Below are 23,947 nucleotides of genomic sequence, written 5' to 3'. Positions count from 1 at the left end.
CTTTTCAGGGTTTGATTTTGGTTTTGGAACAGAGAAGAAGAGAGTCTTTTTCCAGCCTCTCCAGGTAACAAGTATCATTAATACACAACGTGCCCCAGACACAACATTTAGCTCCAAATCCACAAAACCAGCCTGAAAATGAAGGAAATCTGAAACGACTGCATTAGCGTCAATGGAGCATAGCTGTGTTGTTGTCGGACTCTGGTCTGGGCCGGCCCGATGTTACGTTATGATTGGCCAGTATGCGTCCGGGGGCAGGACTTAGCAAAGGGTCAATTCAGCATGCTAAATCTCTGTCGGACCCAGCAATTGGTGACAGAAATCACTCCTATTGGCAGTTTAGCTCAGTGCATGACAAAAGAAGCAAGGTATGAAACATAAACAAACAACTAAAGTCAAGAGGGAGTGAGATCGGAACAAACTTTTTACATTCGGTAATATGATATATGAGAAATTATCTCCCTGTTTAGCTGTTCTGTGCTTTACTATGTTCATCAGCTTGTTGCTGACTCTGACAATCTGCCACTTGGTGCTGCACAGGTAGCAGATGGTGGGTTTATCAAAGCTTTTTTACCTGAGAACAGAAGAAGAAGTTGCAAGACAGAAAATCAAAACATGGGATAGAAGATTCTAAAAATGTTGGGGATAATACTCTGTGGGTTTAGCACTACTAGCAACACCTGTCACATTATACATTTGATCCATTATTAATGTAAAGATACTAATCGGCAAAGGTTTAAAGTTTTAATCTGTGAATTGGCTGCCAGTCTCTATTGTAACAATATCCCAATAACGACAGACGTTCAAATGGGAACAAGACTCTCTTGAGGCTGCAGGATTCAACACACACTAAGAAAGTGTTGGACAGAGCCAACACCACACTGATAATGTAATTTTTCTTGGAGCTTTACAAGTGGTGGGGCTAAAAATATAAAATTGAGTATGACGTTAGGAAAAAAAAGCTTCAGAGATCTCTGAAAAGCAAAAGGATTTATCTCATAGCAGTGTGCCTGCCAGATTATGAGATATCAAAATGTGCAAAGTTGACATTTTATCCAAGAGAAAAGGTCATGAGCTTTGTAAAGAGAGAGAGAAAGGGTTCATCCTCTGGGGAGCACGATTGTACTCAGTAAATTTCTTTGACTTTCCAGATATACAGTACAGGCCAAAAGTTTGGACACACCTTCTCATTCAATGCGTTTTCTTTATTTTCATGACTATTTACATTGTAGATTCTCACTGAAGGCATCAAAACTATGAATGAACACATGTGGAGTTATGTACTTAACAAAAAAAGGTGAAATAACTGAAAACATGTTTTATATTCTAGTTTCTTCAAAATAGCCACCCTTTGCTCTGATTACTGCTTTGCACACTCTTGGCATTCTCTCGATGAGCTTCAAGAGGTAGTCACCTGAGATGGTTTCCACTTCACAGGTGTGCCTTATCAGGGTTAATTAGTGGAATTTCTTGCTTTATCAATGGGGTTGGGACCATCAGTTGTGTTGTGCAATCAGGTTAATACACAGCCGACAGCCCTATTGGACAACTGTTAAAATTCATATTATGGCAAGAACCAATCAGCTAACTAAAGAAAAACGAGTGGCCATCATTACTTTAAGAAATGAAGGTCAGTCAGTCCGGAAAATTGCAAAAACTTTAAATGTGTCCCCAAGTGGAGTCGCAAAAACCATCAAGCGCTACAACGAAACTGGCACACATGAGGACCGACCCAGGAAAGGAAGACCAAGAGTCACCTCTGCTTCTGAGGATAAGTTCATCCGAGTCACCAGCCTCAGAAATCACAAGTTAACAGCAGCTCAGATCAGAGACCAGATGAATGCCACACAGAGTTCTAGCAGCAGACCCATCTCTAGAACAACTGTTCAGAGGAGACTGCGCGAATCAGGCCTTCATGGTCAAATAGCTGCTAGGAAACCACTGCTAAGGAGAGGCAACAAGCAGAAGAGATTTGTTTGGGCCAAGAAACACAAGGAATGGACATTAGACCAGTGGAAATCTGTGCTTTGGTCTGATGAGTCCAAATTTGAGATCTTTGGTTCCAACCGCCGTGTCTTTGTGAGACGCAGAAAAGGTGAACGGATGGATTCCACATGCCTGGTTCCCACTGTGAAGCATGGGGGAGGAGGTGTGATGGTGTGGGGGTGTTTTGCTGGTGACACTGTTGGGGATTTATTCAAAATTGAAGGCACACTGAACCAGCATGGCTACCACAGCATCCTGCAGCGACATGCCATCCCATCCGGTTTGCGTTTAGTTGGACGATCATTTATTTTTCAACAGGACAATGACCCCAAACACACCTCCAGGCTGTGTAAGGGCTATTTGACCAAGAAGGAGAGTGATGGAGTGCTGCGGCAGATGACCTGGCCTCCACAGTCACCGGACCTGAACCCAATCGAGATGGTTTGGGGTGAGCTGGACCGCAGAGTGAAGGCAAAGGGGCCAACAAGTGCTAAACACCTCTGGGAACTCCTTCAAGACTGTTGGAAAACCATTTCAGGTGACTACCTCTTGAAGCTCATGGAGAGAATGCCAAGAGTGTGCAAAGCAGTAATCAGAGCAAAGGGTGGCTATTTTGAAGAAACTAGAATATAAAACATGTTTTCAGTTATTTCAACTTTTTTTTGTTAAGTACATAACTCCACATGTGTTCATTCATAGTTTTGATGCCTTCAGTGAGAATCTACAATGTAAATAGTCATGAAAATAAAGAAAACGCATTGAATGAGAAGGTGTGTCCAAACTTTTGGCCTGTACTGTACATTTTCACAGAGCAAAGTGTTGATCAAAGAAGACACTCTGACCTGATGAAGATGTTGCCCAAAAGGTTGAGGAGCCATTAGGTTAATAAGTCATCTCAGGGATACCTCAATTCATAGCAATGCAGAGTTTTTTGAAGACATACCTCTCTTCAGGTGTTAAATGGAGAGACGTCAGCATGATTAGACAAACCAATTACTAGAAAAAATTGTTGGCATCGTATGTTTCTGCAAACCACAGATACGTTTCATTTGCATGTTATTATGTAATAGATATGTTCAAAGTTACTGGTTCAACAATGCTGTGGTCCACATGCAGTCAGGTTTTGGCACAAAAACCACTTGGCTATGATTAGGAAAAGATCACGTTTTGGCTTAAGATACCTGGTTTGGGGGATACAATCCTGGTAGGGAAAGCAGGGATATCCCGGTAAAGAGCAATCACTTTTCATGCCACTATCCCGGCTAGAAAAACAACGATAAACAGTGATGTCTCGGTAAAGAACAACCACTTTTCATGCCACTATCCCAGCTGAAAAATCAGCAATAAACAGTCATGTCTTGGTGAAGAACAACCATTTTTCGTGCTGGTATCCCTGCTTGAAAAGCAGTGATATTACAGTAAGGACCAAGTACTTTTCACGCTGCTATCTTGGCTGGAAAAGCAGTGATGTCTTGGTAAAGGACAACCACATTTCATGCCAGTATCCCAGCTTGAAAAGCAGTGATCTCTCCGTAAAGAACAACCACGTTTTTGCCACTTTCCTGGCTTGAAAAGCAGCCATGTCACGGTAAAGACCCATCGCTTTCCATGCTGCTTTTCTTGCTTTAAAAGCAGTAATGTCTCATTAAAGAACAACCACATTTCATGCCAGTATCCCAGCTTGAAAAGCAGTGATGTCTCTGTGTAGAACAACCACATTTGTGCCGCTATCCTGGCCAGAAAAGCAGCAATGTCTCAGTAAAGAACAACCACCTTTTGTGCCGCTGTGTCAGCTGGAAAAGCAGCAATGTCATGGTAAAGAACAACCACATTTCATGCCACTATCCCGGCTTGAAATGCAGTGATATCTCAGTAAAGAACCACCTTTGTGCTGCTATCCCAGTTGGAAAAGTAGCAGTGTCTCGGAAAAAACACCTGATTTTCGTACCTAAAAAGCAGCTCAAAACAAAGCAATGGGTTCCTAAAAAACACCCATGTTTGGTGCCTGAAAAGCCACTTAAAACACAGCAATGACTCACCAAGTCACAACCAGTTTTGTTGTTTGTTTTGTTGTTGGTCTCAAACAGTGATCTGCAGCTTGGCAGGCGTCTCGCCTAGGTGACATCTTGCCACCATCCCCTCCACTTCCTTATCACAAAAGTCAGCTTACATATTACGTCACTTTAAAACGTGCATGTGATACATATAAAACATGTAGATGTAATGTATTCGTGATCTGCAGAATTGTACAATGCCAACATTTTCCTCTGCCGACTGGGCTGGATTAGGCCTGGCTCCTACTGAGTTAAAAATATAATTCATCACAATCCCACTCTTTTTTTTGTTCCTTTCTGTGATGAAGGAATCTCTTTATTTTTTTTTATTTTTTAGAAAAAGGAGCCACCTGGGTGGATTAATGCGATTTATACCATCATGAATGGAAGTAGAGAGTGTGACATAATTGAAATATAGAGTGAGGAGCAAGGGTGAATCATGTAGGGAGGAGGGGAGGGGAGCTGGAGCGATGGAGGGAGGTAAACAGCGCGCCTCGATTTTGGTGTGTTGTGGCTACCCAGATATCACTCTCTGTACTGCCCTCTCTCTATGTCCTGTCCTCTCTTTGCCCTGAACCTCTTCATCCTCTTGTCCCTCTTTTTCCTGACTCATAGCTTTGATTTGCCTCCCCTCACCCCATGTATACACACACACACACACTGCATGCCATGAATATTCATCTGTTTGTCTGCCTAAATCCTCTCCTCTTATTGTTTACTCCGTTGCTCTTAAGACAGAGCTTGAGAAAGGCCCAGTATGTGTGTGTGTGTGTGTGTGTGTGTGTGTGTGTGTGTGTGTGTGTGTGTGTGTGTGTGTGCGCACGCGAGTGCGCACGTGTGTGTTCCCAGTGAGCTCCATGCATCTCTGAGGATGAGCGGATCTGACAGCATCAGCCGAAAAAGAACTGTTGTCCTCAGACCAAGAATCTCCCAGCCCTGTTGGTGTGTATATGCATGCATGCCGGCGTGTGTGTTTGTCTGTCTGTGTTTATGTGTGTGTGAGTGTGGGTGGATACGCTGTCTCAAAAATCAGTGAAGCAGAGTGTTTCTTCAACCAGCGCGCTTCCTCTTTCTGAATGCCCTTTCCCATGATGTCTCAGTGTGTGTGCACATGTGTGTCCGTTCATGTGTGCACTTCTATGACCTAAAACAGATCCTATTAGCGATAATATACCACTGTGGGTAGCGAGTCGGGGGCCCTGTGGCGCAGCTCCGAGCTGGGCCCCGGAGCTGACAGCAGACCAGCAGCCACCTGACTGAGCTGAGCAGGTGGAGGCCTCGTGGTGCAGCTCTTCCCCCAGGCCCAGGCTGTGCTTTCTGACCATCCAGTTAGTCATAAACCATTAGCTAACATGCTAACAGAGCCGCGTCCTCTCCGCTGAATACCGTGATAACAAAGATGAGCTATTTAATATGATATTATTCACATAATATATGGCACTCACTGCTCCCCACACACTACAGGTAAGAGGAAAAATATGCATTTTTGATTACCAGCTGAAATGTCCCTTAAAAGTTAAGGTAAAGTGTAGTTTTCTTTATTAAAATGACCACACGATAGAGGATATAATTACAGAAATCTTAAAAGGTATACCTTTCTGTCAGTAGTGGTAGTGCTCAGTACAAATGGACACAAGTGCACCAATACACACACTCATATATTACCACACACAATTGTTCATAGTCACACACACACACACACACACACACACACACACACACACACACACAGATCACCTGGTGTCAGTTGTTGTGTCTGCCTGTCTTTGTGTTCTGTCCTTATTTATGAAACTCAGCTACTTTCCCTCATTGTTCCCATTGTCAGCATGCACAGTGACATTTCTGCATCTGCGACTGTTGATGTGTGACATAACTGCATACAAGTGTTACAGTGAAGCATTGTATTTCCCCACAGCTCAGCTGCCTGCTGCTGTGCCACAACAGTGATTTCTCACTTACAGCCGCTGGTACAGACGGTCCTTACTGGTTAAACATACGTAGCATCAGGTTAGCAAACGTGACCTGCTGTGGACTCTAGTCACATGACTTGGACTTAAGTCAGACTTGAGTCACAAATTTGATGACCTTAGACTCAACTTGACAAAAAAACAAATTGCTACCAGACTTGGACTTCAACACTAATGGCTCGTGACTTCACTTGATCTTGATCCTTTTGACTTGAAAATACTTGATACCTTCCCCCCAAGCCAATTTGGAAAGTTATAGACATTTTTCTAATATGAAATAAGCTAAATACGAAACGAGACAGACACATACCAAATAAATTCCTCCTGGTTAATAGCGCTATATGCTGTGACAGTGTAATGTTAGCAAGTTAAGTTCAGGTGCACTTGTTTTGACTGATGAATTGCTGAGCCTCCAAAGTGGTCCAAGCTGAGTGCCTGTTTTAGCTGGCCAAATGCCAAATGTCAGTTAGCTCATTAGCTTGTAATGTTTACCAGCATTGCCATCTTAGTTTAGTGTATAGGCATGCTAACATTTGCTATTTACATGTAGCATTTACCAAAATATAGAGTGTGAAATGAAGTGAAATGTTGACCTAAAGATGGTTCATGACGATGAACCAAAAAGTCAGGGCTTCACCAAAATTATTATAATTTTCCCAAAGTGAGACACGGACGCTGATTCAGAAATTCTCACAAAAGGTCAACTTGCTGTTGGCGGTAGATGAAAACCCATGGTGTCAAGTCACAAGGATTCATTGTCTGGGGATCATAAATGTCTGCAACATCCATCAGTTGTGATATAATGTTGACCTGCTGGTGACAGCTGATTAAAGCTGAGGGGATTAACAAAGTCAGTAAGCTTCATCCTTTGGAGATCCTGAATATCCATCCCGACTCACTCTGAAGTCATCAAAAACCGGTGCTAGAAAAGGGACTTTCAGCATCAGACACTGATGAAAAAGCTGTCCTTTCATGTCAGCAACAACCACCAACTTTTACCCCCGGAGGCCGATGTTCACTTCCTGTATGATTGTAAAGCCAAACCACCAATCACGTGCGTGTGTCGTTGAAGTAAAAAAACATCAATATGCAGTGTTGTACCGACGTAGTGCCTTTATTTTGAAAGAGACTGGATATAAACTGTACATTTCCTGTGAAAACAGAAGTGTAATTTGAAAACAGACAATGCATGTAACAGACTTAAGTTGACACGGCATCCCAGAACATCCAGTGCACCCAGGGTACCTTGAACGTCATATCTCAATGTGGAAAGTCCATGACCAAACGTCGAGATGTGACGAGGTCGGAGTGAGAATGTGTTGGAATGCCTTTGTCAAATTCCATGGCTTTTTTAAAACCTATATTTGTTGCCACTAGTAAAAGCAGCAGAATTAGCTATTAGGATGTACAGACAACTTAGTTTACTCACTTTACTCTGATGCTGAAAAAAACTTGTGAGGAACATTCTTTCCCCTGTGATTTTCAAAGCGAATTCATGGCCGTTTATTAGTGGTAGATGGAGATAATGAAACCCTCGGGAAGTGTAAGTCACACTGACTCTAAAAATATGTGTATCATCTCTGTGCTTTTAGATTTGACTGAGTTGTGACAGAATTATGACTCAGAGAAGGAGTACAAATTTGGATGCAAATTGCGTTCTCCCCCTCTGGACTATAGATGTGACATAAAGAGTACTTTCATCTTGGTTATTTCTGTTACTGCTGACATTTCATAGAATGTAGATATGATGCCGTTATCTTTTAACACCAACAGCATGAAGTACACCATGGATAAAATCAACCATCTCTCAAAGACGTTGCATTTCTTTTCATTTGTTTCATCAACATTTGTACTTTTTGATAAACAGAGATTAAATTATTCCAAATCCTTCTTTAAATTATTGTGTTTATGAAGTGGATTCAAATGAGAAAATGCACTCATTAGAAAGTGTCTTTATTTATGTAGATTTTCCAGCCTATAGTCTCGATGGATTAAATCATCTATTTCCCACGTATTTATGATACTTATCCATTTGCAGTCTAGCTGTCTGGTGACACTGGTGACGTCTGTATTGGAGGAACCACGACTATATTGGCCAAGTCACCTGTAGAGCAGAGAAATGTCCAGCAGCTGCTGTAAATCAGGCCGTGCAGATATGAAGCAGCAGCAGTGGTGATCGTCAGGGGTCCCATACTGCAGCTTATTGGTTTTCTCACTGACATCACATGTGGGTATTGTATGTGTGTCTCACTGAGTGTGTGTGTGTGTGTGTGTGTGTGTGTGTGTGTGTGTGTGTGTTCCATGTGAGGGTTGGACCCTGTTTAACTTGATAAAGCATCATCTTTAAAAGCATGGTAATAACGGGTGATGCTGGTCAAGAAAAGGAGGTAGAACAGACGTCTTCATACACACATCTCTGACAGTTTTATCACCATGAGATCTATAACGGTGGAGGTTATGAAGATCAGGAAAGAGGAACTGATGAAATCTATAAATAAAGACTAACCAGAGATGTCCTTGGGAGGGGAGTGGAAGGGGAAAAAGAGAAAAGCCTCATTGCGCTGCTTAAAACAATAAACTGGCCTTTAGTGATGGATGGACCCACCAATATCCATCATGGGCAAAAAAGCTGCTGTTAAAATGGCAATACTGCCAACAATTAATGACCTTTTCTCAATGATTCTAACTTAACCTTCATCAGCAATTTACTTGATGAGTACAAAGATAGCCACAACTACACAAAGCAAACCCAAGTTTCCTCTTTAAAGGTCCAAAATGTAGGATTTAGGCGGATATACTGGCCAATATGAACCATGATATAATAAGTATGTTTTCTTCAGTGTATAATAACCTGAAAATAAGAATTGTTGTGTTTTCATTACCTTAGAATGAGTCGTTTATATTTACATAGGGAGTAGGACATCGTCAAGGGGGATCGCAGTGTTGCACTGCAGTGCATTCTCATTCCGACATCATCACCACTGCTTCATCAGGGATTTCTGTGTCAGACAACAACGAGAAAACCCATCTTTTCATGGTGGTATGATATGTCACTGTGCCGTGTCAGTTTATGAAATGCAACTGGAAAACAATGTAACTTAAGGAGCTGGAAAGTCCCTAAAGGGCAGGCAGAGGAATGGCGGATGGGTCTAACAAACACCTGACTTTCACCCAGGAGCCTGGTGTTCACTTTCTGTATGAATGTTGAGCCAAACCATGTTTGTTTTTTTGTTTTTAATCTAACCACATGCGCTTGTTGCAGAAGGAAATAAACATAAATACAAGGTGTTTTACAGACAATGCAAGTCTACTGTAAAAAAGACTATCTACATCTAACGAGCAGAAACTGGACATTCCCTGTGAAAACGGCTGTGTATTTTGAAAAGACACAATGCATGTAACAAGTGTAAATTGACACGCCGTCCTAGAATGTCAGCAACAGACACACCTAGGATACCTACGGCAGCAAACAATCAGGACTGTTTGTATGCTCACACTAATGTATTCTGCTGCTGATAAGAAACAATTGTGACATATCTAGATGTGTTTTTGACGTTTGTATGACGACCACTTAACCAGATAATTTAGTAATATTATCTATTTATATGTGGGATATAAAATGTGTACATGTTGGGAACTTGATATTGTATAGACTCACAAGTCAGTCTTTAGATGCTGTGCTTAACTAAAGTCTGATGTCTTTGTCCCTTATTTTGTGTTTAGATGGGCGGGTACAATTTCAGAGTTTAAAAAAACTCCCTACGTTGCAGAACCAATAGTAAATCCGCAGGGTGGTCCTTCGGTGGCTCGCTGAACTCTTGTGCTCGTAAACATAGTCCGACTGCATTAAAAGTATTAAACAAAGTTGCTTTAAGTCCTTCATTTCCACAATCTTGTGGACTGAGCACACGTTTGATAAAACAGTTAAATCTCTCGGCATCCATTTTCAAGCTCTCTGTGTGTTTGTTTCCTTGCGGACGAGAAAAGAGGGAGCGCACATTTCCGGGAGGGCGTGTCCTTTTCAAAAATGCAAGAGGCGTTGCTTTGTTGCCGGCCGTTTTCTTCGGTGTATTAAACACACTTTAGAACGGAGTGTCCCCAGACTATCAGAAGGCGGAGATCTCTGATTGTCTGGTGGCGAGACTAGATATTGTATGATAATGGGATACACAGATATATATATGTATGTGTGTATATATAATTTCTTGGTTTATGTTTATTATGAATATGGGCTAAAGGTGTGGCATGTCGCATGACTGGCTCAGGCAGCACTATGGGTATTTAAGATGGCGACTTTCTGTCATGTATCAGAAGTCTGAGGAAGAACTGTGTGGCTCGAAACATCACTCTGCATTAAAATCCTTCTAAATTGGAGCTACTTGGTATGCAGACTAAATTGGTTTTTACTTTTCCAGACGTTTCTTCGGTCCAACTCCCACTCCATTGGACATTGGGATATGCATGTCTTTTGTACTGTTTTTAACGTGTTGTGCCCCGCCGTGTTCTACAGTAGCTCAGAACGAACACACCAAAAACTGTAGTGACGAGCAGCACCAGAAAAACAGTTTTCTTCAGTGTTTATGCTGGTTTAAATCACCTAGTCTGTTTGTTTTGGAGTCGAAGAGACCTCTGCAGATGATTTGCCTCCTGATAAAAACCTCCTGAATGTCTGGATCTAAGTTATCAGAGAAAAAAGATGGGGACACATTAGCAGGTGCTAACTTATCGGCTCATCTCTGAGATGCAGAACAGCGTTGGAGAAACATTGATTTTTACATGAAACTGCTCCTGGTGAAAACCTGCTAACAATGAACACTGTAAGAAGTTCTAATTGGGAGAAGTTTCAGCTTGTTCCAATCTGCAGTCCTTCTTGCTGAAAAAACAAATCCCCCTAAATCTTACACTCGCTCCTTTAAAGACAAAACTGATGAAAGGACCAGTCTCCTAAAAAAACTTAAACTTTTTCTTGCATAAAGGGTCTAAAAACATGGACACAGCCTGTACACACACATTGAAAGTATCTGTAAATAATACGCTGTACACCTTAAATTAAAATAGAAATGCACATCTTGGCACCTACAGTGATGTAAATTCATGTTAATCAGGTTCATTTTTAACTCACCCTATAAAAATCTGATGTGATGCTTTAGCTGAGCTGTGTGATATGATTTCATTAATTAATATGAACCTTTCTTAGCTGAGAGATTATTTTGTGTGAAGGCTCTAAGTGCGAGTGTCTCTGAGGGACACCGGCTCACGGCGCACCACATAATAGTCTGTTTTTCACACTTTGTCAATATTTGGCAGCCATCTGTCTATCAAATTCTCCTATGCTGAAATGTGGTTTTCTTAAAACAAATCTGTCAGCTTACTCTGACTGCATGTTCATTTAATAACCCAACGTCTCCTCAGCTCCATCCAGTGTGAAAACAGTATAGAAGTTGTCGCTTGTAGGGACGAACCTGCTGAGAATTATCACCTGAATGTCCAACTCCTCCTGGACTCAGAGAGCTTTATAGTTTCAGTTCTCTGTTTATCTTTCTTAACGTTACTGTTTTGGATCACTCTCTTTGCTCAGCAGGCAGCTGTTAAAAACTCTTTTACACTACCTGTTCAGCACCAAAACAGAGCCAAAAGAACGTACTTGAATCACATCATTCTCAAAGTTTATAATGAGAGTTTTGTTGAGCTTTGTCCAGTGTCACCATACTGAAACTGCCTACCCCAGCTTTAAGGGAAGACTATGGTTGATCTCATCTTAGCCTTTGGTTCTGTTGGTTATGATCACATTGTACTCAGATGATTTGGACAGGTTGTAAACAAACACCCAGGTTAGTGGAACTTAATTCGAAGAGTAAGTTAAAGGTCAAAAGCTGTCGGATATACTTCATTAATAAAGTGGGACTGATCTCATCGCTTTACGTGCTGTTGGTAGACACATGAAATAAGCAGCTGAGGAAGGGACACCACATAAGAAGTGCTGCTGATGCATACTATTGGACCAATCAGCCTATTTTGAACGCTTGTGACAGTATGCTGAAGGATCTCTCATAGTAGTGGTGATTCATATTCTTGAAAAACCTGTTTCATTGACTATTTTATACTGTCATTGACTTCTTATTTATTAAGCAGGATTTATACTTCTGCGTTGAATCGATGCTGCACCCTACACCGTAGCCTGATGTGGACGTCCTCAGAAATGTAACTACGTGTCGCAGTGACGCAAATAAAGTTTGACTTTTTGGTTGCATGTTATGTCCCATTTCTCGCACACATTGTGCTGTTGTAGCTGTCCTTGTTGCGATGCCATGACACATCTGCTTGACCAGTCTCAATCAACAGCACTGCCGAGAAGCCCTGAGAGCAGCAGGAGCTTTAGTGTTGGGATTTAGTATCACCCACCGAGCAGTGCTGAAATTTAGTTCCAGGAACTTAGTCCCCCAGTTGGAAATAAAAGCTGAACTATGACTACAGGCCTTTTTCACAGTAGATTTTTTTTAACGTGTCAAAGTGGGAGAAGCAAAGGTATTACTAATAACATTAACAGTGGCTCTGTTCTGTTCAAGTGTCCCAGTAAGTCATGACAATGTGACATTTCGCCAGCGTGCACAATACTGTGACCGTGAAACCAAGGCTGCTGAATGGAATTCTGCCATCATTAATTTTATTATTTACACCTGTGTGCTTTTCCTTCTGTGACATGTTGCAGAAAGGCTTATGGCTTACATTACGAGGCTGTAATGTCATTTAGTGCTGATGCCCAACTGTCCATATCATCTCTCACTTCACGAGGAAAGGATTTTACTCCACAGCTTCACTCTCACCGTCACTTTTTCCTCTAGGAGAGCAAAAATTTTAGCAGGAAGCCCGGCCAGCTTGATTGGCTGTTTTCCATTATCTCCCAATAACCCCCCCCCCCCCCCCGGTTAGCTCATGTTTTATGGATGCTAAGTGGTAAAGGATTTACGAGGCGTTTAGTTCACTCATCCCTTGGCGGTTGCACTTAAAATATTGCATAGTTTGGAGCATTTTGTGCCCCTTGGCAATCTCTCTGAGGATCTCAGCTGCATTATTAGCTGTCCTGTTTGTTGTTTTTTGACTTGAAAATTCTAATGTGTGTTTTACCCCCCATTTTCCATGAAAGCATGGCTGGTATACAAAGAGCAATGGGCCAGCAGCAGTGTAGGTGGCTGCTGTATGGCTGACTTACGGTCACAGCTGTATTTTAACCATCTGTTATATACTTTTTCCCACAGGGCCAACAGCATTGTGAGCAGGGCTCCACTGGCTGCAGCATGCACTTAATGTAATTGTGTGGCTCCAGTTGAGTTTCTGATTGTGCGAATTTATGTGGGTCACCAATATATACTAACATTTTGCCAATATTTGTGGCTGACAGTTTCTAATATGATGCCTATGATGTAGTTTGTTTGATTACATTTATTTAGTGCAGGGTTTGTAATGAGGCTTTCTGAATAGATTCCACTCAGACATACAGTACATAAATATGTTATTTGCTGTTTTTATTCTTGAATGTAGGAGGTTTGTGCTTCTTGATAGGACCAAAGATATACAAGATGAACTCCACTGAAATCTGGTCAACATAAGAAGCAGCTGATAATATTTTGGTAAGAATCCAGAGTTGTGATTTCTGCCATTAGATAATTATTGTTTTTACAGACACAACTTTGAGTGTGAAGATCTGTCCAAACTGTGGTATTACGCAAGTCCTTGCAACTGGCTATCAGGGTGCTTGCTGCATTCGATTGGTCAGAATTTCCATGTGGGAAAAATCCAGGAAGTAAACCAAATGTTGAAGAAGAGTTCACTTGCAAGATAAATGTGACACTTTCTAATGTCACAATGGAGGGACAACTACGCAGGTTGATTTTAGCACTGCTCATCGTGGACTATATTGCTGTCATTGTTCATTTTAGTCAAACCAAGGGGTCGCGTTAATTGGATATTCTCGGTCATTGACCGTTTTTTTATAACAATGACCGGAAAATCTGAAGGCCGTCGGTCATTTTGACCGGTTGCAATTACCATCCCTGCCCACTTGGCGGCAGAGTGCACAGTCAGTGGTTTAAGTGGCTGCCGTTTTCACACTGCAGAGAAAAAGTCATTCATCTGCTTCATGACGCCCTGGACACACCGGACGTGGAACCGAAGCGCAGCGCCCAGCAGCGGAGGCAGTTTTCAGTCAGCGCCCATGTTAACCTATCTGACTGTCCACACAGGCCGCTGAGCAGAGCGGAGCGCCCGCGAAGGCGCTTCAGTTCGCCGTCTGGTCTATTTTTCACGGGAGCCGCCAGTGCTTCAAGCTGGATCGAGCGGATCGTACCAAACAGGAAGTCGGACACAGAAAAGACGAGAGAATCCGGCCAATTTTCAAAATAAAATAACAACAGTACGCACTGTGGAATGTGAGGAGAAAATACCGTGTTTAGAATTTAAAATAACACAACAGTACATAACCGAACACATTTTCAATACCATAATCACTTCATTACAATTTTAATTTTGTGTCACCGAGCCTACAGACATAACTACATAACGCCCTGGACACACCGGACGCGTTAGTGCCGTCAAGTGTGTCCAGGGCGAAGCCTAATGGCACGGGTGTGTGGATGTCTGTTCATCTTTTCGTTCATGTCCTTTATAACTTGCTTGTTGGATTTATTAAAAACGAACGAATGAAAACTAAATGTCTTTGAATATCTTTATTATCATTTAAAAACGAAAATTAAAATGACCGGTAAAAATAGATTATGACCGGATTTTTATGACCCTGTCGGTCAAAATGACCGGCGACGAAAAAGTCTAGCGCAACGTCTGGTCAAACCATACAGTTTGAAAACGAGGCGCGGCTCCAACTAGAAAACAATGTTGTGATGCATTGGATGTGCTGAATGTGCATATTAAGGCAGTACAGGAGGAGGTGCACATTAATAATCCTCCAGGACTGTAACATGCTCATGTTTAACCCAAACAATGTGTCATGTGACTGCAGTTGGTTCAGATCCAGGTCAGAACACGTTCTCACCACAAACAAACTGCACCAGAGTTTGTTTGTAACCGGACTGAGACCACCTCTTCAAGAAGGTCTCGGTCCGGTTGTTTCCGTGCACACCTGAGTGTGATTGCTTTGTTCACACCAGGTGTGAAAGCACCCTCAGATGAAAGCAAGGACCTGCTCCTGATGTAGATATAAACAGCTCATTCTAAGGTCACAAAAACACAACAATTCCTATTTTCAGGTGATTTTACACCAAAGAAAACATACGCATTATATTTTATTTAATCTCTGCCAGTATATCCCCCTAAATCCTACACACTGGACCTTTAAGGCTCATACTACAGTTGTGACACCCTGAGTTTTAACCAGCGTCTTCCATGAACGTGTGTAACTACACACAAGGCTACCTCTAATTCCCTCAGTATTCAACCTCAGGCTGCCTGATTGTATGACAGGGTGGAGGGAAATGGAGGGGGTGGGCGAAGAGGAGGAGGAGGAGGAGTGTGTAAATGATGTGCAGAGCAGAGCTTCATCTTGCCTCACGCCCTGCACCACCACTCTTTAACCCAGGGCATGGTGGGAGACAAAGTCAAGCAGACAGAATACAGCGCTGCGCGGTGCATGTGTGTGCTCATGTGTACATGTGTGTGAAAGAGTGTGTGTATGTAGTGAGACATTGTCTGTCAGTGGCACTCATGCATCAAGTGGGAAGGTGCTACGCTGATGTCCAGTGCGACTCTCTCTCTCCCTGTCTTTCTCTGTGTGTGTGCATGATGCCAAAGGAAAAGTCATGCGCACAAATGCGTACATGCATGCAACATGCATTTGAATGCACACAAGAACATGGCACAAAGGCCTTATTCAATCTGACACACACACATACACACACATGCACACACACAGGAAATGAAGGAGGCAGCAGTGTGTTGCTAGGTGCCAGGTTTAACAGAGACACAGACGTCTCATACACACTTGTATCATATAATTCAGTCATTTTCAGGTACGTGCTGCTCTCTGTTACCTGCTGCTGTAACAGGACACTGATTCAGTCCTCAGCCAGTTAATGAAAGCTGCTCCAGTTTCTGTTCTGTTTGTGTCCCTGTAAATGAGGTTATGTTTTCTGTCCCACTGGTTTGTTTGTTTGATGTAAGTAGGATATTTGGGGGAAAGTCACGCAGTGGACCAAGAAACAAGATCAAACATTGCAGATCCTGGATTTTTTAGAACAGGATTTCAAAGCATTATTGGTAATTGTTGGTGTTTTAATGCAGATACAGATTAAAAACATTTTTTAATGTTAATAAAATGACTGATTTAGTGAGGTTATCACTCTCAGTTGGGGCTGGTGTTGGTTTCAAACCAGCCTTGGCCTGTAGGTGTGTAAAGTATCTTGCTGATGTTGGTCATATCAGCCATAGAGGGGATGTTGAAGAAGAAAAATGTTTACCATGGTTATCATAGTGTAGTGAGTGTGTTGTTGTTTTAAATTATAGAAAGAAATAAGTTTGTGAAAAACACTGTGTGGATTAAGTAGAGATTTATATGGTGAGTGGTAGGTGTTCATATTAAAGGTATATAGTGCAGGATTTACCTAAAGGATAAGACTCATACAAAAGCTGTGACCGTAGTAATTATGTTTTCAGGTTGTCCATCCGCCCGTCCATCCCATTCTTCTGAACACAATATCTCAAGAACGCCTCCAGGGAATATTTTCAAATGTGGCACAAACGTTCTCTTAGACTCAACAATAAATTGATTACATTTTGGTGGTCATAGGTCACTGTGACCTCACAAAGCATGCTTTTTGGTTATATAAGACTAAGAATTAATTTGCTAATTATAAAAACATTTCCCACAGATACTGAATTGGTGACGCTAATCTTAAATGTCACCTTGAAACTGTGCAGGTGAAGTTGGGACTTTATATAAAGGTAGCGACCAGGTGCCAAACTCTAAGCACCACACATATCCAAGGGGAGTCTAGGAAATCACTTCAAAAAACGAGGTGAAATGCCAATCAGGGCCTTCATTTTCACTTTCACTGCAAATACTGTTTGCAAATGGTTACCTACAATTCCTGCAGAGTATACCTTTAATACCTCTGGTGTTATCTGCCCAACATTTCCTTATGCATTGTGAAGTGTTGCTAATATATTTTTATTGGGTGTGTATATTTTTCATACAGAAGTTGCATATTTTTTAATAAAAGCGAGTTTAAACAGGAAGTATAGCAACTGTTTTTTTTTTTACAATCCGTAGGTGTTGCAGTTCTGCCAGCTTTACTTCTCACTTTTGTTTTGGACTCCTTCCTGTTTCCTCTCATGAATGCTAAAAAGACCATGTGAATATTATGTTTCTCCTCATAAAAGACAGTCCTGGAAAGTGTTTTGCTTGTTTACTATACAGTATAATTAAAGTACAGTCACTCATTGAGTGTTAACACTGGAACACGACTAGTTTTATGGTGATAATGCCTTGTTTCCACAGAGTTTTGTTTTGTGTTCATAATTCACTTTTTTTAAGGCACTCACTGATAATTTAAATGTTAATATGAGGCAGTTTTGCTGTCATGGCTCGGCTACCCTAATGATGATTCTGTTGTCCAGTTGACACAATTTAAACCTGTTCAACCAAGTAATTAATCCTTTAAATAAAGGGAACGTGAGCTTCATTGAAGCCGCTACACTGTGTCTGACAGTGTCAATAGAGGTGTTGAATTGAAGGATGGAATGACCGATCGCATGCTGCTGTGATCCTGTTCAAAATGGCTTCCTGCCCGGCGTGAGGGCTGTGTACGCTCGGTAAAATAGCGATGAGAGTGTTTCTTTTCATCTGGCCTGCTCAGACAAGAGGTCTGTATTGATCTCTACCTCATTGAAACTATTACGGACACAAAGGGGTTTCGTCCTCATCCCCTCCATCCTTTTTCATGAAAGACCTCCACTCGTGTTGCTTTCTGCTTCTTGTGTGAGTCGATGAAGATGTCTTACAACTACTGCATACAATTCAAGAACTGATGATGAGAGAAAATACCATCATGAGTGGCTTTTCACACAGAGTCAAGTCACTGGATATTACTTGAGAAGTTTCTTACACAGTGTCTTCATGTTGGAATATTCCTTTGTCAAAATCCTAAACGTTTAATCCTGTGATACACTGATATCTCAAAACTTGTTAGGATGACTCATAACTTAAAACACTTGGTGTCAGTTCAATTTCATACTTATGGTTGATGATGAGGCAGTTTCTCAAGTTTTTCCAAAAAAGAGAATTTGTGTCACAAATTGCCAATAAAATGCATTAATCACATTCAGCTGTCCCTGTCAAATAGAAACAATACATCACTCCCATTGTCCGATCCAATCAGTGAGCTGGCAGCCAAGAACAAATAAAAACATGTAAAGGTCTAAACTTTGGAGAGGATTTGGGTAAGAATATGCTCAATGTGACCTGTACAATGGTCGAGAGGATCTCTTAAGGATCACTAATTAGTCCAGCTTTAAAAAGTAAGACTGCTGTTGTTTCATAGTCAGCAAATTTAATGAAAAGACCAAAACCAACAGTGTATTGAAACTTCTGACAAGTGTTGCCTGTGAATTATCTTATATCTCTGTACCAGAGACCTTCATTTTTGGCCAACATATTCTCACTCCAGCCTTGTCACGTATCAGTGTTTGGTCATGGACTTTCCTGGGTGCGTTGGTTGTTGATGTTCTGGGACACCGTGTCAACTTCAGCAACATCGGTACAACACTGCAAATTGACGTTTATTTTCCTTCAATAATTGCACTTGGTTGGGTTAAGCCAACAAGTGCTGCATTTCCCTCTGGCACCATTAAACAATAACGGTGAACGGCTGCATTCATGCCGACGTGAAAAGACAGATTATTTTGTCAGTGTCTGATGCCAGAAAATCACTGACCAAGTGGCGGTTTTGACAATTTTGGAGTGAGACCAGGTTGAGAAATCGTATATTTATGTGCAGCATATTAACACATTTTCTCCTCCATTGTTGTTATTGTTCAGCACATGTACATGTAAGATGTGACGGTTGCTCTTCGTGGTATTTGTCACTCCTTCACTGCGACACTGACAGGCTCCATTACAGAATAACGGTTACCGGCTGTGTATCATGCCAAACGTGAAAGGACAGCTTTTTTTTGTCAGTGTCTGGCTCCAGAATTCGCTGATATTTGATGACTTCAGAGTGAGACCAAGTTGTTTGGGCAAAAGGTATTAAAACACATCAGTGAGACACGCCAAATCACTCGCTGACATGTTCCTTTATTACCATGAACATGTGCACTATTGTGTGTCAGTCCAACATGAAACGTCTTGAGGTGACATTGGGCGAGAGGCGGTGTTCACCCTGGACAGGTCACCAGACTATCACAGGGCTGACACATAGAGACAGACAACCATTCACGCTCACATTCACACCTACGGACAGTTAACCTGCATGTCTTTGGACTGTGGGAGGAAGCTGGAGTACCTGGAGAAAACTCACGCTGACACAGGGAGAACATGCAGACTCTGCAAAGAAGGGCTCCCACACCCCTCTTGTTGTGAGGTGACAATGCTAACCACTGCACCACCGTACCACTACTGTTCCATCCACGTGCCACCCATGATTTAATCATTTTATCTCAATTCAAGTTAACAGAGCACCAAACCAGAAGTAGCTGCCTTGGCCAGTGGAGGTGAGCCTGCTCTATTGGCCATAGTGGCAGTACCCACCATCTTGGTAATTTTATACGCAGCAGTTGAACTCTTTTGGCTTAATGCATCTCTGAGCAACTTTCAAAGGAATGAACGTGATCCCACTGCCAACATGTCCAGTTTTCTTTATACGTTAATGGAAAATACTCACTTGAGCAACAAATGCGTATAAATCCACAGCTGAAAGTAGTCCCCAATAAAAGCCCAAGTTACTTCTGTCTGAGTAACATTTTCTAAAAGCTACACTGCCCAGCTGTTTTAGGATATCACTAAGCTTTTTTTTTTTTTTTTCCCCCAAATATAAAATTATATATTTTTGACCAGTAAATAAGACATATGGTATGTCATCTTTGGGAACAAATGAGCTTTGTAAAGAGTATTGATAGTATTGATTTGGTCTTTTTATTAGATGTGCTGACAATAATAAAAACTTAGAATAATAGCAGCGTTATACTTTAAAGTGAATCTTATGTTGGTTGAAAATAGCTTTAAGTCTAAAGTTTGACATGATTTATTCGTGTCTTTGTTTTGGATTTTGGAACGACTAGCTCACCAGGAATAGATTCAAATCCTAGATTCTTTTTACAGAATAAATCACAGATTGTTTTCTCTTTAGACAAGATTTGTATCTTTTTAAACATTTTTAAAACCATCTGCTACATACATTAAGGTATTTTTGTCCAAAGCACCTTCACATTACCGTAAGTGCAAACAGTTTTCCATGTGTAACTGTTGAATGTTGACTCTAGCATGTTTATGCAGCATCTGTACTGTGTTGTACTTCAGCACAAGTCATTCCAATCTTTTCTTTTTTCTTTTGGGGATTTTATCATTCAAAAAAAAAATATAAATAGCTATTTATACTATAGGTATTGTGTTGGTGATGTGTCAAACAAATAATTTAGCGCACAGAGGTTTGAAAGTCTGACACTTCCTGAGGAGTTACTGCAGGAGAAATCCAGGAAGCCGTAAATAATGCAGGCTAAATATACTCTCATTCATCAGTTCTATTCCCCTCTGCCCCTGAAGTGTAATTGATTAAAATCGGTTTGGATATTTTACTGGAAAATGACTTGAGATACAAAGAATTTGCCATAACTCAAAATTCAGTGAACTGCCGCCCCACTGGCAGCGAGCATTGGGTGTTTTTGCTCTAAAACAAGTGGTAAATAATGGAGGTTTGTTCTGTGCAGCTGAGATCGATATATTGATGGGGCAGAGGTCGGGGGCAGCCATCATCAAACTGCCCTCTGCGGTGGGTGGGGCCTGACACCTGGGGGACCGAGGGGAAAGTGTGTCACTGGCACCAGACCTTATCCAACCGTCCACAGAGTCACATAGATCACTGATGACAAAGCAGTTTAGCCGCACAAAGTCCTGCTCGTCAGTGGGACCAGACTGGGAGAGTTTATCTCACCTCGGCGTAGCAAAGCTCAGCTCAGCTTGATGGTTTGTTAAGTTTCAGATGACAGAAGATGCACTCCAGCCAAATTCCCCCACATGAGGTTAAGAGATGTTGGGTTCAGACGACTGTTATGTAAAATGACAGGAGAGCTTCTGTCGCATTGCTCTGTTAGTGTGTCACACGCACAATGTCTGGCCCATTGATCAGAGTGAGCTGCAGTGAGTGTGTGCTCTGACCTGTTTGTGCAGTGGAGTGTGAGGCCAGCGGATGCTGTTTCAGGGTCAGTACTGGTGTGGGACTAAATGGACCAGTCCAGGAGGCCGGCCTGTCACTAGCGGCCGCCCACTCACTGTCAGTACTACTGCTGTCACATCACTACTAGGTCACACAGGGCAGACCCTGTTTGATACATCTTGACTCTGATGGATTGCTACTATTGGACGCTGCTGTCTGTTTGCACTGGAGCAGTCCTTCGCTGGAGTTTCTGTGAAGCGCTGTGTCTCAAAACACACGTGTCACATCTCAGATTGACTGCAAGTCACTTTGACATTTTTCTGAAATGAAATTTTTTTTTTCTAGTTGTCAGGAAAAGGGTTGTCATGTTTTTCCTACACAGAAACTACAAATAAAAAATAAATACGTTACACTGTGAGTTAAATATTTTAAAAAGTTTGACTATTTTCCCCATTAGATTTAGTTGCACATATTTAATTCTGCATTTCACATTTTCACATGAAGTCTTTTCTATTTTTCTCAGATTTCTTTAGTTTACTTGCTTTGTGTTTAATTATAAGCAGAATTCCACATTAAAAGCAACATGACACCATATGACGCACCTGACTCCTCTGCTCTCACTTTGTCCGTCAATATTTTTCTCCTCTTGAGTTGAACTTTGACATCCCGGAGTAATGCTGCTTTACTGCCCCCCTCTGTTAAAGGGTAACTTCAGTATTTTTCAGCCTGGACCCTATTTGGCCGTGTGTTTGTGTCCAATGGGAACAACAATTTTTTGAATTTGGTCCAGTGTTGAGCGAGACTAAACAGGCTGCAGTGTAACCACTCAGAACATGTTTGAACCATCAATTAACATCCACCAAAATTCCTATAGAGATAGACCTTTTTGTTAAAGAGCAACATCCATTCCATCCATGTGTCACCCACGTCAACGTCATGAAAACTTTCTATGGTTGACCCTTGAATGGGTTTACAGAACTCGCGATCCGCAGAACTTACCAGTGCTGTTAATTTAAACGTGAGGCAAACTGCTGCCTGATTAGCTAAGTCAGAATGCCTCGCCAAAAATGAGGAGTTCCTAAAGGAGAAGTTGGGGCACAGAGAAAACAAGAAAATGAATGGACCAGAGAGGCATTAGCCAAATATCTGACAAACAAAACAAAAAAAATGTGCAGAAGCAGCAGGTGTGACAGGCAGAGCTGAATAAGAGAAGTGATGGAAGACTAATTTTTAGCAAATAAAACCTGCCTTATCAGGCTCAGTTTTAAGCTGCAGTGAAGACACGGGTAACATATTAAACTAGAGGACCTAAGGTGTCCATTGGCACCAATCGTGTTAAGCTGTCTTGTCGAAAAGGGGGCCAAATAATGCTCCAAAGGTACACTAAATTTTGGCAAAGGAAAAAGGAAAATTGCCTTTTTTTAAATGTATTTCAATATCTCTGAATACTGCGGTCCCTTTAACAGTCTTGGATAAATTAGGTTTTATTTGAAAAGTTAGAGTTGACAGCCATAAACTCGTCACACTGTTTCAGTTCTGCGCACAATTATTTGATTGAAGTGGCCTCAAGACTGAATGAACAAATGAAGAAAGAAATGATTTGTTCACTCCAGATTTGATCTTATAAATGAATACCTTTCTTAGTCAGTGTTGGATTTTACTTCTCTCTAATCACACAGTAGATAGAAAATACATGTGGAAATATGATTAATTGGATTTTACTCACAAGAAGTATAAAAATGTATAGGGATCAACCCCCCACTTTTGAAAAGTGTTTCCAAACGGATGGCCTGCCCTGGGTGCGTTGGTTGTTGATGTTCTGAGACGCCAACTTCAGCCTGTTACATGCAAAAGCAAACACCGACCTCCTGCGTGAAAGTTGGTGGTTGTTGGACCCATCCACCAAAACTCCCGCCCACCCTATTTGGACTTCTGCTGCCTTAACTTTCGTTGTTGTCCCACCTCTTTTCCCCCTGACACTGCTGGGCGCCATTAAACAATAATGGCGCCCTGGCCACATATCACACGGGCGTGGAAGGACAGCTTTTTTTTGTCAGTGTCTGATGCCAGAAGTTACTGGCCAAGCGCCAGCTTTGGATGACTGCAGAGTGAGACCTGGTAGGAAATTTAGGTAGGTAATTTCATCATCGTAAAACACAAATCATTCGAAGTTGACAGAAACAAAATAAAACCCATAAAAAAGGTGTTGATTCGTCTTGTTCCTACAATCTCCACCTCTGGTTTGGTTGATATGAACCTTAAATTTCCGGTAAGATGTGAAACTATGCGGCTCTATATACACTAAAATGACTGTTTGTTTAAATGGAGTCTGGTGGCTTTGGTGATGGCGATTTCAGGGCTGTTTCTAATTGAACAATAAGAATCATACTCTTTAAGAAAAAGGTCTGTCTCTGTTGGGATCCTTTCCATAATGTTGTCAAATACATAGGGCTGTAGTTTCCCAGCGCAGCGCAGCGTGGCGCAGGGTGGCGAACCCCGCGCAGAGCTAGTTTCGAGCAGCGCAACCCCAGGCGCGCTCAGTTTGGTAGTTTGGTGCGCTGAG

At 41.7% G+C, this 23,947-nt stretch overlaps 1 protein-coding gene across 3 annotated transcripts in view; it reads left to right on the top strand.

Moving 5' to 3' along the window:
- The window catches only part of LOC117269805 (glutamate receptor 4), a 188,169-nt gene that overhangs the window by 65,640 nt on the left and 98,582 nt on the right, over nucleotides 1–23,947 (top strand). The gene's annotated exons all lie outside the window — the stretch shown is intronic.

Source organism: Epinephelus lanceolatus, chromosome 11 (genome assembly GCF_041903045.1).
Source record: "Epinephelus lanceolatus isolate andai-2023 chromosome 11, ASM4190304v1, whole genome shotgun sequence".
In the NCBI taxonomy this organism is placed as follows: Eukaryota; Metazoa; Chordata; class Actinopteri; order Perciformes; family Serranidae; genus Epinephelus; species Epinephelus lanceolatus.
This window is presented reverse-complemented; position numbering and strand designations above follow the sequence as displayed.